This window comes from Malus sylvestris, chromosome 6, assembly GCF_916048215.2.
Source record: "Malus sylvestris chromosome 6, drMalSylv7.2, whole genome shotgun sequence".
Taxonomy (NCBI): domain Eukaryota; kingdom Viridiplantae; phylum Streptophyta; class Magnoliopsida; order Rosales; family Rosaceae; genus Malus; species Malus sylvestris.
Window position 1 is genome coordinate 10,051,348 of NC_062265.1, and position 15,193 is coordinate 10,066,540.

General features: G+C 41.7%; 1 pseudogene; it reads left to right on the top strand.

The window, feature by feature from the left end:
* The first annotated feature begins 12,839 nt into the window (after positions 1-12,839).
* Positions 12,840-14,099, top strand: LOC126625437 (uncharacterized; annotated as a pseudogene).
* Positions 14,100-15,193: the final 1,094 nt, after the last annotated feature.

The following is a 15,193-nucleotide window of genomic DNA, read 5'->3' on the forward strand; positions in this document are numbered from 1 at the left end:
CCATCCTTACTATGACTTATCTCATCAACAGATTTCCAAGTCAGGTGCTAGGGTTTAAATCTCCCTATGAAGTACTTAAGGCTAGAAAAAATGATTTGAGACATCTCAAGGTGTTTGGTTGTGTTTCCTTTGTTCACATCCAACTTGCCTATGACTAGAATGGATAGTTCGAAGCCCAACTTGCTTATGACCAGACTATAGCACACAAGTGACCCAAGATCCGCCAGAAAAGGCCCGTGCAGAACGGCCAACTTGTGAGCTTTGCCCCAAAGTGCTCAGAACGAATTAGAAAATGGGCCATATATGGTTCGAAAGCCCTGGAAGTCTTCTTTCTGATGGCCTTTATAGCTTGTGATTTGGAGGTTTCAACAAGAAGTTATGACAGAATAAAGAGGAGCATTTCATATACAAATTTTGATAATAGCTAGTTTTCAGTTACTCCTTTACTAAAAGCTTATTGTAATGAGCTATAAATGAGAATCAATTCAAGGATGTAAATGTGTCAGATGTTAGAAAACTCCCAAGATTTTTAAATAGGAGAAAATACATAGAATCAAAAGGAGAAGGAAGAGGAGAAAAAAAACAGAAAAAACACAGAATCTAGAGAGAGCAGGAGTCTTCAGCCTTGAGCAGTTTCTAGGTTCTAGCTTTTCTAACTTTTTATGTATTTTTTTATGTTTTTAATTTAGTTTATGGATACTTAGTGTTGCTATGAAGTCCTATACATGATTGAATTAATGTTATGATGCAACTTTAGTTTATCAATTTCATTTGCAAGCTAGAATCAGTTTTCTGTTTCAATCATTTCAAGCACATATTTTCAAGCTTAGCTACCTTGTTTATGTTTGCTTTCTGTTGGGAATGATAAGGATGACTGCCATATCTTCTTTCATTCATTAGCAACATGTGGTTAGGTTCATAACTAATCATAAACTGATTCCATGAAGTTCTAGGATAAATGCCATGTTCTAAGGTTCATGTGATGTTCATAATCCTCTTCGTTCTTAATGAGTTTCTAGGTGCTAAATTTGAGTATATGCCATGCTAGGTTGCATCTGTGAATATAAGCTTCATGTGTATGCCATGCATCTAACATGCAAAGTAAGAGAGGATTCATACAATCTAGTTATATGCCATGCTAGATATGTGAACATCTTAGTTGTGCATTTGAATAAGTTAAAAGATCATATCACTAATTCAGGAATGTTTAGTGGAAGGCCTTTGTTTATTTGAAGTTAGATTTAAGTTCTAAAAACGTTTCTAACCTATTTCATGTCTTAGGTTTATTTTTAGACAGTTCTAATTTTTCCCTTTTCTTTTTGTCTTTATTTCTTTTCCAAAATTACTCAAACCCCCCCCCCCCATTTTAAGTCATAAGGAGTCTTTAACTATTGCCAATTTGTCAAAGTCAAAGGTTTTACTAAGTTGTTTCTCAGTCCTTGTGGTTCGACACCCTTATTTGTGCCATTATACTATCCTTATATTTGCACTCGAAATGAACTTCAACAGAATAGAACATGGTGCAGTCGTCATTTAACAACCAAATTACGATTACAACATTCAAACAACAACAACAACAACAACAAAGCCTTTTCCCACTAAGTGGGTCGGCTATATGAATCCTAGAACGCCATTGCGCTCATCTGTATCATGTCCTCCGTTAGATCCAAGTACTCAAGTCTTTTCTTAGGGTCTCTTCCAAAGTTTTCCTAGGTCTTCCTCTACTCATTCGGCCCCGAACCTCTGTCCCGTAGTCACATTTTCGAACCGGAGCGTCAGTAGGCCTTCTTTGCACATGTCCAAACCACCGGGACTGATTTTCTCTCATCTTTCCTTCAATTTTGGCTACTCCTACTTTACCTCGGATATCCTAATTCCCAATCTTATCCTTTCTCGTGTGCCCATACATCCCACAAAGCATCCTCATCTCCGCTACACCCATTTTGTGTACGTTGATGCTTCACCGCCCAACATTCTGTGCCATACAACATCGCTGGCCTTATTGCCGTCCTATAAAATTTTCCCTTGAGCTTCAGTGGCCTACGACGGTCACACAACACGCCGGATGCACTCTTACACTTCATCCATCCAGCTTGTATTCTATGGTTGAGATCTCCATCTAATTCTCCGTTCTCTTGCAAGATAGATCCTAGGTAGCGAAAACGGTCACTTTTTGTGATCTTCGCTAGATTGCTCCAGTCATTAGTGTGGATAAGTATATAAATGGATAGAGATAGGAAAGCAAACACAAGATGTACGTGGTTCACCCAGATTGGCTACGTCCACGGAATAGAGGAGTTCTCATTAATTGTGAAGGGTTTACACAAGTACATAGGTTCAAGCTCTCCTTTAGTGAGTACAAGTGAATGAATTAGTACAAATGACATTAGGAAAAATTGTGGGAGAATGATCTCGTAGCCACGAAACTTCTAAGTACCGGAGTGTGGTATCGTCTTGACTTGCCTTATCTGTCTCATAGGTAGATGTGGCATCTTCTCTGGAAGTACTCTTCCTCCATCCAGGGGTGGTATCTGTAACTGGTGGAGATGCACAAGGTAATGTATCAATTTCACTTGAAGCTTACTTGTAGTTTCATGCTTGGTCAAGCGAGATACAAACCATGTAGTAGGAGTCCCCCAAGTCGCCGAGCTGGGGGATCTGCTGAAAGAGGTGACAGACAAGGTAAGCAATCAGAGCTCCGGCTGATTGTTCACATTCTCCCTATCTTGCAGGCAGCATGAAGGATAAAGAGAAGAAAAATGAGGAGAGATGATATGGGATACTTTTGCTTTTGAAGAAGTAACTTTCCACAGGCTTATTCTTGAACTGGGCTGGAGGGTTTTCTGGTTTCCTCCAGAGTATAAGGCCGACTGAAGAATTTGAGGGTCAAAACAAGTCCATCAAATCTAGAGTACGTTCGACCCTACTGATATGGGATACTTTTGCTTTTGATAGAGTAGTGGATGTATCGGCACGTGTGCTGTTACGCTTGTCTCCACATGCTTCCTTGTATCCTTCTCACTTGCCCTATCTGTTCCTCAGGCAGATGCGGTATCTTCCCTAGAAGCATAAGATGTTGAAGATGAGTACTCGAGAGCAATGCCAGGTAAGTAATCAGGTAAGGGGTTCCAGGCAGTCAGTTCCTGGCTGGAAGCTTGATTCCAAGTGCTGACTGATTGCTCTCTTTCTCCTTGTCTTGCAGGTAAGAACAAGGCCAAAGGAAAAGACAGGGAAAAAGCATGATATGGGATACTCTTGCTTTTAACCCTGATGATATGAGATATTCTTGCTCTAGTATAGCTTGTTTACAGAGGTATTATCGGGGGGAAAAAAAGCTGAATATTTCGAAAGGCTTTGTTGGGAGTGCCCTCTCAGATAAGAGAAAGGGTTGAGCATTTTTGCAGGTCTGCCTGTCCGTTAGGGATGGAAGTCGACATATATAGGAGTCTCCCTAACATCAAGTAATAATGCTATTCCTTTACCCTGCTTGGTTATAGCACGGTAGTAGGAGCTGCCAGCTTCACATGTTTTAACTCTGTCAGAGCACTTTGAAAAAGTGGTTTGTGGTATCTGGAAAGCTGATGTTGCGTGTGAAGATTACAGACCTGTCGGGGGTCTGGCTCTCGAGATTCGGAGAACGATGCCTCTTCGATTTTTGAGAAAGCAATCCTGCTGGGGGTCTGGCTCTCGAGATTCGGAGAGCGGTGTCTCTTCGATTTTTGAGAAAGTAATCATGTTGGGAGTCTGGCTCTCAAGATTCGGAGGGCGGTGCCTCTTCGATTTTGGAGCAAGCAATCTTGTTGGGAGTGTTTTCTCGAATGAGAGTAAAGGTTGGGCATGTTTGCTAGTCTACCTTGCCACGAAGCACAGAGGTTGACACACAGGGACTTTCCAATTATCCAGCAGTGGTACTGTTCCTTTACCCTCTCTTCGATTTTTGAGAAAGTAATCATGTTGGGAGTCTGGCTCTCGAGATTCGGAGGGCGGTGGCTCTTCGATTTTGGAGCAAGCAATCTTGTTAGGAGTGTTTTCTCGAATGTGAGTAAAGGTTGGGCATGTTTGCTAGTCTACCTTGCCATGAAGCACAGAGGTTGACACACCGGGACTTTCCAATTATCCAGCAGTGGTACTGTTCCTTTACCCTTGTGGGTAATAATATGGTAGCTAGACCTTCAAAATTTATGTGTCTAAACTTTGTTAGTGTTGTTTCTTTGCAATTCTTTTACCCTTCTTGGTCAGAGCGATGTAGTGGGAGCTGCAAGCTTCACGTGTCTCAACTTTGTCAGAGAACTTTGGCAAAGTTATCTGTGGTACCCATGAGCTACTGTTGCGTGTGGGAAGTGGGTGATTGAACAGTACGATTCATGTGCTTTCTACTTCGCCAGAAATCTTCGACAGAATGCCCATAATTTCTGCAAAGCTGAGTGTGCGTGTGACAGGTGCTGACAAGGCTGGAAAAGTAGGTGCCTCTTCGATTTCTGAAATCGGCCCTCGTGGTCTCTGAGCAGCCCAGCTTTTGAGAAAGCAAGCCTCTTCGATTTCTGAGATCGGCCTTTGTGGTCTTTGAGCAGCCCAGCTTTTGAGAATCTCTGAGCAGCCCAGCTTTTGAGAAAGCAAACGCCTCTTCGATTTCTGAGCAGGCGCCTCTTCGATTTCTGAAGCTTCGTCGAGTTCAGATTTTTATAGGGGCTGACATTAAGTTCCAAAGCACACTTGAATATCCACCAGTAGAAGCTCCATTCTTGCACTTCTAAGATCTTGATTTGTCCGACCTCTTCTCTCTTCAACACCTTTGAAAATGTCTGGCCCCTCCGACCGTCGTTTTGACTTGAACCTTGTTGAAGAGGCAGCCCCGCCTTCTCCAGACAACATATGGCGCCCATCCTTCGTCTCCCCTACTGGTCCTCTTACCGTTGGGGATTCCGTGATGAAGAATGATATGACCGCTGCGGTAGTGGCCAGGAACCTTCTCACTCCCAAAGATAACAGACTACTTTCCAAACGGTCTGATGAGTTGTCTGTTAAGGATTCTCTGGCTCTCAGTGTTCAGTGTGCAGGTTCTGTGTCTAATATGGCCCAACGCCTATTTGCTCGAACCCGCCAAGTTGAATCATTGGCGGCTGAAGAGATGAGTCTCAAACAGGAGATTAGAGGGCTCAAGCATGAGAATAAACAGTTGCACCGGCTCGCACATGACTATGCTACAAACATGAAGAGGAAGCTTGACCAGATGAAGGAATCTGATGGTCAGGTTTTACTTGATCATCAGAGATTTGTGGGTTTGTTCCAAAGGCATTTATTGCCTTCGTCTTCTGGGGCTGTACCGCGTAATGAAGCTCCAAATGATCAATCTCTGATGCCTCTTCCTTCTAGGGTTTTGTCCAATACTGAGGCTCCGAATGATCCCCCTCCGGTGCCTTCTCTTTCTGGGGCTCTACCGACTGCTGAGACTTCTCCTAAGCAACCTTTGTGAAGGCTCCCTCTTGTTTGTTTATTTTGACTCAAGTATATGTACATATTTGTAACTTATCGGGGATTACAACATTCAAACAACCAAATTAAAACATTGTGCAGATTAGGCAGACTACTTCCAACTGAACATAAAAAGCATTGCCATTGAATTCACATTATTGTCTGAAGAGAAACCATAAATTAACAAAATATGAAGGAAGAGAAAAACAGTTAGATTTCTGCAACTGAAACACAAGAATTGATACACAAATAGAAAGAAGAAAAGCATTTAGTCCAACTAAATGGGAACTTTCAGAGAGCGGGTTGTACACCAGCCCTTCACACATAAAATGGCATTTATTTCTTTGATTGTTGAGTAAACCAAAATTTATGAGGACTCTACCATAAACATTTCATAAGCTTTCTTGAAGCTTGCATATCTTGTGCAATTAAATAATATGAAGAATTAAGAACACAACATAACATGAGACTATCTGTTAATGGAAGAATATAAAACTAGAGAATATTTAGGACCTACCCTATAATTACAAATCAAGAATGATCTTTTAGGGACATATAGAACATGGAATTAAGAAGTAAGAACACAACTGAAAATGCACTTTCAGATAAAGAAGCTGCAAAAATTAGTGAGACAGTGAGAGTTCCTTAGAAAAAAAAACCAACCAAGAAAAATGCAAGTGTACTACACAGTTCACCAATTGAATCTGTGAAAAGTGTAGTCATGAAAAATGCAACTAATAGACATTAACCCAATCTAATTTATACATAATTAAGTCCTAATTCCAATCCCAATTTGAATCTAAAAACTACAAAAGTCTCATCATAATCTTACCCTAATATGATTGAGTCATGAAAAATGAACCTAATAGAGATTAACCCAATCTGATTTATTCATAATTAAGTCCCAATTCCAATCCCAATTCGAATCTAAAAACTACAAATGTCTCAACAATTAGAAAAAAAATATTCAATGCAACAAAACATGGCAACTTTTAAGAACCAAATTTGTTGCTTGAGAACAATACTATGTGGTCAAGGAAGAAGGAAAACAAAGATTTGATGTAGAAAGCAGGACCACTGTTACATGTTCAAACAAAACTTAAAGCTTGTTAAGACAATTTAGTTTAGAACGATTCCGTAACAAAATCTCACCTCAAAAACCAGGCATATGATGCTAGTAATACTTGAAATAGTATGAGGTCATTAAACACAATGTTTATACCATATTTAGGGCCTCGTATTTAGATCTCGTACAAATACTCGGGGGACTTAAATGTAATTATGTGATAAAACAAAGGGCAAATATGTAATAAGTGAGGAGTCCTTATTCTATAAAAGGACCCCTCACCCTCACAATTAGGAGAGGCTCATTCTCACCCTCGGAGGCCAATTCCTAGGCCCTCTCACCCCCTCTCAAAGCTTTCACTCTTAGAGCTCTCTCTCCCTCAAATAAATACATAATCAGTGTGGACGTAGCCCAAACCTTGGGGGTGAACCACGATACATCTTATATTATTTACTTTCTTGCAGATTCACTGCCGGATTTACATTGTTCCAAGACCTTCGGTTTTGTGCATCAACATTTGGCACCGTCTGTGGGAAATGACATGAAAAGTTATGTTAATTCTCCCTCAATTTTTCACCTCCGCTATGAATCTACAGAAGCCCAAGAACCAAACACTCGCACAGTCACTGCAAAACCCATATCTTCCACTCCAGCTTCCCGTCACGGCAATAGCTACGAACAAGCTTCATCACTCTCTCTCAATACACAAATGTCAGCGCAACAAATCACGAGCCACAAAGAAGACACCGAGATCTACCACGACAAGCATGCACCAACATTCCAACAAATTAAGGGGCATTATGGGCAGTATGCCCAAATTCCTCTACATTCCTATAACAGAGCCTCCTCACACGCTTGGATCGATACCCATTCTCAACCGATCCCCTCTATCACACGTGGCACTACGTGGACGCCCCTCTCGTCTGGCGCATCGACACGATTGTCGCGCTGGTTGGCAGTCGTCGTAGACGGCATCTACGATTACGAGGATGACCTTCTGGCTGTTTTGATGAACTGCATCGCACCTGCGATGATGGCAAAGCTGAAGGACGAGAACGACTGTGCGGGGGTGGTTTCGATGAGATGCATGAGAGATATGGTGTTCCCGGACCTCCCGGCGCCATTACCCAGAAATGCTCCGACGCTTCCAAACTCGTCGTCCAATTCTTCGACGTCTAGAAATCTGGTCAATTCGTCGATAACAAGATATCGTGGATGGGGGATTCAAGTCTGGGAAAATAGATCTGACTATGGCCAGAATTTTCGGTGCCGCAAATAGGATCTCTGGCACCTGATTTCTGATCCATTATGTCTACTATTGACCACCCACGTCAAACTTCTGTCTGTAGCGCCGTTGAGAGCTCTGAGATCCGGCTACAAAATGGTGTCACCGCAACTCTCGCTCCCTAAAGATTTTTCATCACCAGCTCCATCTTGGATCTTATAATAGTAGGTTTGGATGCGGTAGAGGGAGATTCAATAGCCCAAGGCCACCTCCACCACTTTAGGACCTGCTCTAAACCAAACCTAGATCTTGGCAGTGTAGTTTACCTTATTGGCTACACAGAGAAGAAGGAACTGACAGTTGGTGAAGGTAGTGGGAAACCTGATGGCATGGCATGGCAGACAGCTATCACTTTAGAGAAAAGCAAGAAAATCAAGTGGGTGGTGTCAAGGCTGTCCAGGCAGCTGTTAAATTTTACAGAGGTGCAGCAGAAAAGAAAAAACGAAAGCAAAAGCAAAAACAAGAAAAGCAATGGCAATTAAAAGCTTAGAGTCAGATGGTCTCCAAGGCCATAGAACATGGGTGGACAGAGAAGGAGCGGAAAGAGAAAGCAAAAGAAAAAGATTATTCCCTTGTCTGTCATATGCCAAAAGAAAGAAAAATAAAAAGAAAGTAAAAGGGAGACACATGGGGACACTGCAAAAGAATGCAAAAGCAGAGAATAAACACCCCACCAGAATAATGTGATTTACTTTTCTTGTTTTTGTATGATGTAATTTATTTTTCCTATCTTTCGAAGACATTTGTATAAACCCCCACCATAGGGTAATAATACCAAAAAAAAAAAAAACGGCAAAGCCCAAAGTAAATGGGCTGGAATGTTGTGTAGAGAGCGAAGGCCCATAAGCCCAAAATAGCTCCAACCAGGTGACCAAAAGTACACCCAGTACTCCAAAAATTATTCGGCAACCTGCCGCTATTACCACCAACCAGGTGATGAAATGTACAACCCGTACTCTAATATCATTTGGCAACTAGCCATTCATGCCACCAACCAGGTGATGAAATGTACAACCCGTACTCTAATATCATTTGGCAACTAGCCATTCATGCCACCAACCAGGTGATAAAATGTACAACCCGTACTCTCCTTCATGCCACCAACCAGGTGATCAAAAGTACACCCAGTACTTCAAATCATACATGAGCATTACTCATGTCAATCATACATAAACATTCATGAACATTACTCATGTCAATCATACATAAACATTCATGAGCATCACTCATCCAATCATACATAAACATTCATGAGCATCACTCATGTCAACATCCATAAGCATCACTCATGTCAATCAACACAAACATTCATCAGCATCACTCATGTCAATCAGCTTCAAAAGCTTCATTTACAAAAGCTCTAGCTTCAAAAGCTTCATTTATAGAGCTCTAGCTTCAAAAGCTTCATTTACAGAGCTCTAGCTTCAAAGCTTCACTTGCAAAGCTTCACCTACAAAGCTTCAGTGTAGGGTATATAAATACCGCCTCCGAACAACCACCACTTCGACCCATATATGGATTCAATTTGAAGTCTCCAGCCAACAGACTCTATTGACCGAAGACTTGGGGGACTACATTATGTACCATATATTGGGCCTCATGGACAATACTTGGGGGACTTAGCCCATTATCTATGTACTGAGGAGCGAGCCCTTATTCTATAAAAGGAACTCCCTCACTTTCATTAGAGAGCACTCATGAAAAATACTTAGGGGACTTATCCCATCACTTATGTATTGAGGAGCGAGCCTTTATTTATAAAAGGGACTCCCTCACCTTCGTTAGAAAGCATCGCTGCCAGCTGAGCAACCGCCTCGCCACGAGCATTACTCCTAACCCATTATTCATATACTGAGGAGCGAGCCCTTATTTTATAAAAGAGACTCCCTCACCATCGTTAGAGAGCATCAACTGTAGCCCATCATTCATGTATTGAGGAGCGAGCCCTTATTCTATAAAAGGGACTCCCTCACCTTCAATGCCACAAGCCGAGCCAACCAAGGCAACATAAGCCATGAGCCGAGTAACCTCGCAGCATGTGCTACTTCTAGTTGAGCATCAGTTCAATACAACATCTAGTTACTTCGGCCCACACATGGACTGAATTTCAAGTCTCCAGCCAAAAGACTCTCTTGATTGAAGACTTGGGGAACTACTGTTTATACCATATTTAGGGCCTCGTATTTAGATCTCGTACAAATACTCGGGGAACTTAAATGAAATTATGTGATAAAGGAAGGGGCAAATATGTAATAAGTGATGAGTCCTTATTCTATAAAAGGACCCCTCACACTCATAATTAGGAGAGGCTCATTCTTACCCTCGGAGGCCAATTCCTAGGCCCTCTCACCCCCTCTCAAAGCTCTCACTCCCAGAGCTCTCTCTCCCTCAAATAAATACATAATCAGTGTGGACGTAGCCCAAACCTTGGGGTGAACCACGATACATCTTGTGTTATTTACTTTCTTGCAGATTCACAGCCGGATTTACGTTGTTCCAAGACCTTCGGTTTTGTGCATCAACACACAATAATATGAGGTCATTAAGTAAGCCTTAAATTACTCGAAAGAGCTTACCCTAACCCAAAATATTTCGCCAAAAGACCCGAAATTAGGGTTCTAAACATTAGAACCCAAAATGTAGAACCCTAAAGCAAATTAGAATACAAAGCAATTATTCAAAACATTAGAACCCTAATTGTAGAACCCTAATTCATAATTTGACTAGAGTTAAGTAAATTGAAATTTACCTTAGAGGGATAGCGTTGTTGGAGGAGGAAGAGAGAGGGCTGTCGGAGGAGGAAGAGAGAGGGGGTGCCAGAGAAGGAAAAGAAAGGGCTGCCGAAAATGGAAGAGAGGGTGCGAGGGAGATCTGAGGGAGCTCACTGTTGGAGGGAGAGTTTACAGAGAGGAAAGGTGAGGGGAAAATGGGAAAGTGTTTGTGATTTTAGTTTAATCCTGAGGTTATTGCGCGGCGAATAAAAGATATTTGTCGTGCAATAAATTCAAATTTTCACGAAATTATTTTCGTGTGCCCCTAATTTTTAGCTCATTGCACGACAAGGAGTAATTAATTGTCGCACAAATACCATTCGCGCGACGAATAATATTTTGTTTGTCGCGCAATGAGCTGAAAATTTAATTTACCTAGGTAATTTTTTTTTAAATTTACATTTATTCAAATAAAACCAATTTATTTATAACATAAGATAATTAAATTACAAAAAAATTCATTTACTATGTTTTACATGGTAAGTCCCCAATAAATTGCATTATTCATCGTCTGAACTATAACAACTTTCGCTATCGTTGCTATCATCACTTTCGGTTTCCCAATCCTCCTTCTCGATAACTACGTTATCGTCATTGTTCGGGCCCACTGCAACATCATATCGCGGAAGATCACTGAGGTCAATTGTAATTGACTAAATCGGTATTTCAATTGAAGACACTCCTTGTATCTGAAATGGTTCTGGGATAAGATTTGTATCTCGAAGTGTTTCCGTATCATTTTCCATTGAAGATTCTAAAAGTTTGGTCAGCAACGTTGTCGACATCATTGTCAGTTGCGTCTTGTTTTGGTATAACATACATGTTCCTCTGATCCATCTTCTGAACAACTTTCCAACCTCTCCCGGCTTTAGGGTCATCTAGATACAAAATCTGTTTTGCCATGTTTGCCAAAATGTAAGGGTCATCATCATACCAAGTTCTATTAGTGTTCATAGATAGTAAACCATGGTCAATTTTAACACTTTCCTGCCTATTTGGGTTTGTATCAAACCATCGACACTTAAACATGATCACTTGGTATCCGTCTTTGTAAAGCAATTGCATGATAGTTGTTAGTTTGCCATAGAAATCAATGTCCATGCTTTCGCCTCCACCTAGGACATAGACACCGCTGTTTTGCGTACACAACTTGTCATCTCGTGCAGTCCCTAAAAACTTGACACCATTAACATGGCAACCTGAGAACAATTCAAAGCAAATTGGGCTGAATGCCAACTTATATAACTCTTCAACTAATATTATACAAAAACATACACATGTTAGTTTGAGAAAATTGAATACTACAATATATATCACAAATACAGAACACTTATAACTTACACATTCGAGAAACCACCAATTCGGTGTTTCTTGGCATACAAATGTGATGGTTGTTCTTGCTTCATAATCTCTTCATGCTCATCTAAGTATGCCATTATCTCATCACAATAGTTCAGTAAGAACCAATGCACTACCTCCATGTCATGTTTGGAAAACGACTCGCCTCGTAGAGGATCTCCAAAGGGTCGTGCGCTTTGGGAAAAAACAGAAAGTTTCTCATTTCTCACACCACCGTCATTATTGCGCTGAAGACGATTGAAAGTTATCTCCACATCTTTTAAATACATTTCATAGAAAGTAAGCGACTCATATTGAACCCTGTTTATACCATATTTAGGGCCTCGTATTTAGATCTCGTACAAATACTCAGGGGACTTAAATGTAACTATGTGATAAAGGAAGGGCAAATATGTAATAAGTGAGGAGCCCTTATTCTATAAAAGGACTCATTACCCTCATAATTGGGAGAGGCCATTTTTGGAGCCTCTCACCCCTCTCACCCCCTCTCAAAGCTCTCACTCTCAGAGCTCTCTCTCCCTCACTTCTCAGAGAAATACAATACAATCAGTGTGGACGTAGCCCAAACCTTGGGGTGAACCACGATACATCTTGTGTTATTTACATTTCATGCAGATTCACGGTCGGATTTACGTTGTTCCAAGACCTCCGATTTTGTGCATCAACATTTGGTGCCGTCTGTGGGAATCGATATAAAAAACTGTGTCGATTCTCTTTCATTTTTTCACCTCCATCGTGAATTTGCAAAATATGCAGAAACCCAGAACCTCTTTGGGCTTTTCTAGAAAATCCCCACAAACACAAAAACCCAATAAACCAGTCCCCCACAAACATAAAATCAACTGACTGAGTTGTGTGGGCCATCCGTGACGGCCATCAGTTTGCGATGTCAACTACCCACCGAGGATCTCGACGCCCTCATATCATATCCATCAAGTCCGATGAGGATTTCGTTAATGTCATTGAGGAATACGACAGAGCAGCCTCTTCCTCTAATCTGAAGATCAGAGCCTAGCCCATCACTCATCCCCACCAGTGGGACACCCAAAAACATTTCATCCCCTTCTTCCTCCTAGGCTTACGGACGCCTCCACAACCACCACTACTTCCGTAAGATCTTCAAGGCCTACAGGCGCCTATGGAAGTACCAGCAGGAGAGCCGCTTTAAGCTCGTCATCGCCGACCTGAACTATTGGGAAGTCGGCGAGATCGCCAACCGGATCGGCCAGCTCTACTTCGGCAAGTATAGACGCACCATTCCTCAATTTTCCCAAAACCTGTCCCCTAGATTCCCTAATTGCTTCTCTGCCGCCTCTTCCTCTCGCAACTGCAGTGACGCTAGCGGGGTTTCCTCCGAAGATCGCGGACAGTCATTTGTTGGGTCCGGCTCTGAGTCCAGCCTCGGTGGTGGTCTTATGATCGATATGGGTTTGGCGAATCATAAAGGCATCGATTGGTACGACAACCTATTGTACTCGAACCAAGACGAATTGCTTTCCCTTCTGCAACATTAACAAACAGTAATCGCAATCCCAATCATCCTCCAAATTCCTCACCTTGCCCAACATTTTAACCCTCGCCCGCGTCACCTCCGTGCCCGTTCTCGTTAGCACTTTCTATGTCGATAGTTGGTGGGGAACAACTACCACAACTAGTATTTTCATTGCTGCAGCAATTACTGATTGGCTCGATGGGTATATTGCTCGGAAGATGAGCTCAGGATCTGCTTTTAGCGCATTTTTGGATCCGATAGCTGATAAGCTCATGGTTGCGGCTACACTGGTTTTATTGTGTTCTAGGCCTTTGAATGTTGCTATGTTTGGGCAATTTCGATGGCTATTTGTTATTTCCTTCAATTGCCGTAATTGGTAAAGAGATAACCATGTCTGCAGTTAGAGAATGGGCTGCTTCTCAGAATGCTAAACTTTTAGAGCGCAGCAATGGAGTTATCTCTGCAAGTTTGAACAACCACATCTCGTTCCAATGCTCAGACATGGCGGTGGTGATGCAGAAAAGTGGAGGAGATGAAGATAGGTTGAAGTCACATTCTGCTTCGTCTGATCATCTTCATCTGCTATCTTTGTTCCATCTTCCAGCACAACTGCTTCCTCTCTATCATTGTCCTCGGTTGCAACAAACAGATTAGATATGGCTTCCTTTAATCATCCAGCTGCTTTTGAAAACTGTGTAAAGAAAAAGTGGTGCAGTCATAGAGGGGTCATGTGCTCACATGGCGGACAACGCAAAAGAAAAAGAAAATGAGAAAGGCAATGAAAAATTGGCATCGGCTATCTCCAAGCCATATACAAACGAAGGGAAGACGGGTGGTCTATGTCTTCCCCCAGTCCTACCATGTGCTAGTGTAAAGCCGGGCCCAGATACGATGAAGGTGTTTTAAAGAATCAGGAGCCAGAAATGCTGTATTAGATGCCCACGTCCCACTATGTCTTCACATACCTCATAAGCTTTATCAATGCTTTTCTGAAATTTGGAGGAAGAGAGAGACAAAAGAAGCTTTTATGGAAAAGCCGACGTGGACAACATAAACAAATCAACTGCTGACGCACAAAGGGTTGGGCTACCAAAAAAAAAACTTGATTCTTCTGTGATTGCAGATAAGACTCTTTTTTTAATTATTATTTTGCTTTATCATTATTACTTCTCTAAGCCACCACCAGAGAATAATGAATCTCGGAGATAATTGCAGAAAGCAGAAAAGCAAAAACAAAAGTAAAGCTGAATATGCCATCAACTTTTGAAAAAGAAAACTTTCATCATGCATGTTCCCACTTTTCTGAAGAAGCCACTAGAATACGCACATGGAAAAAGATCTACAACAACCTAGCATGCAGTAGGTGCAGTACGCACCAACGATCTGCAACTGTCGAAACCTTTGTTTTGAATGCTGTAATTTATTTTTCTTATCTTTTGGAGATATCTGTATAACCCCATCAGAGGGTAATCAAAAAAAAAAAAAAAGGCAAAGCCCAAAATAAATGGGCTGGAATGGTGTGTGGAGGGCGCAGGCCCATAAGCCCAAAATAACACCAACCAGGTGACCAAAAGTACGCCCAGTACTACAAAAAATTATTCGGCAACCTGCCGCTATTACCACCAACCAGGTGATCAAAAGTACGCCCAGTACTACAAAATTATTCGGCAACTTGCCGCTATTACCACCAACCAGGTGATTGAAAGTACGCCCAGTACTCCAAAATTATTCGGCAACCTGCAGCTATT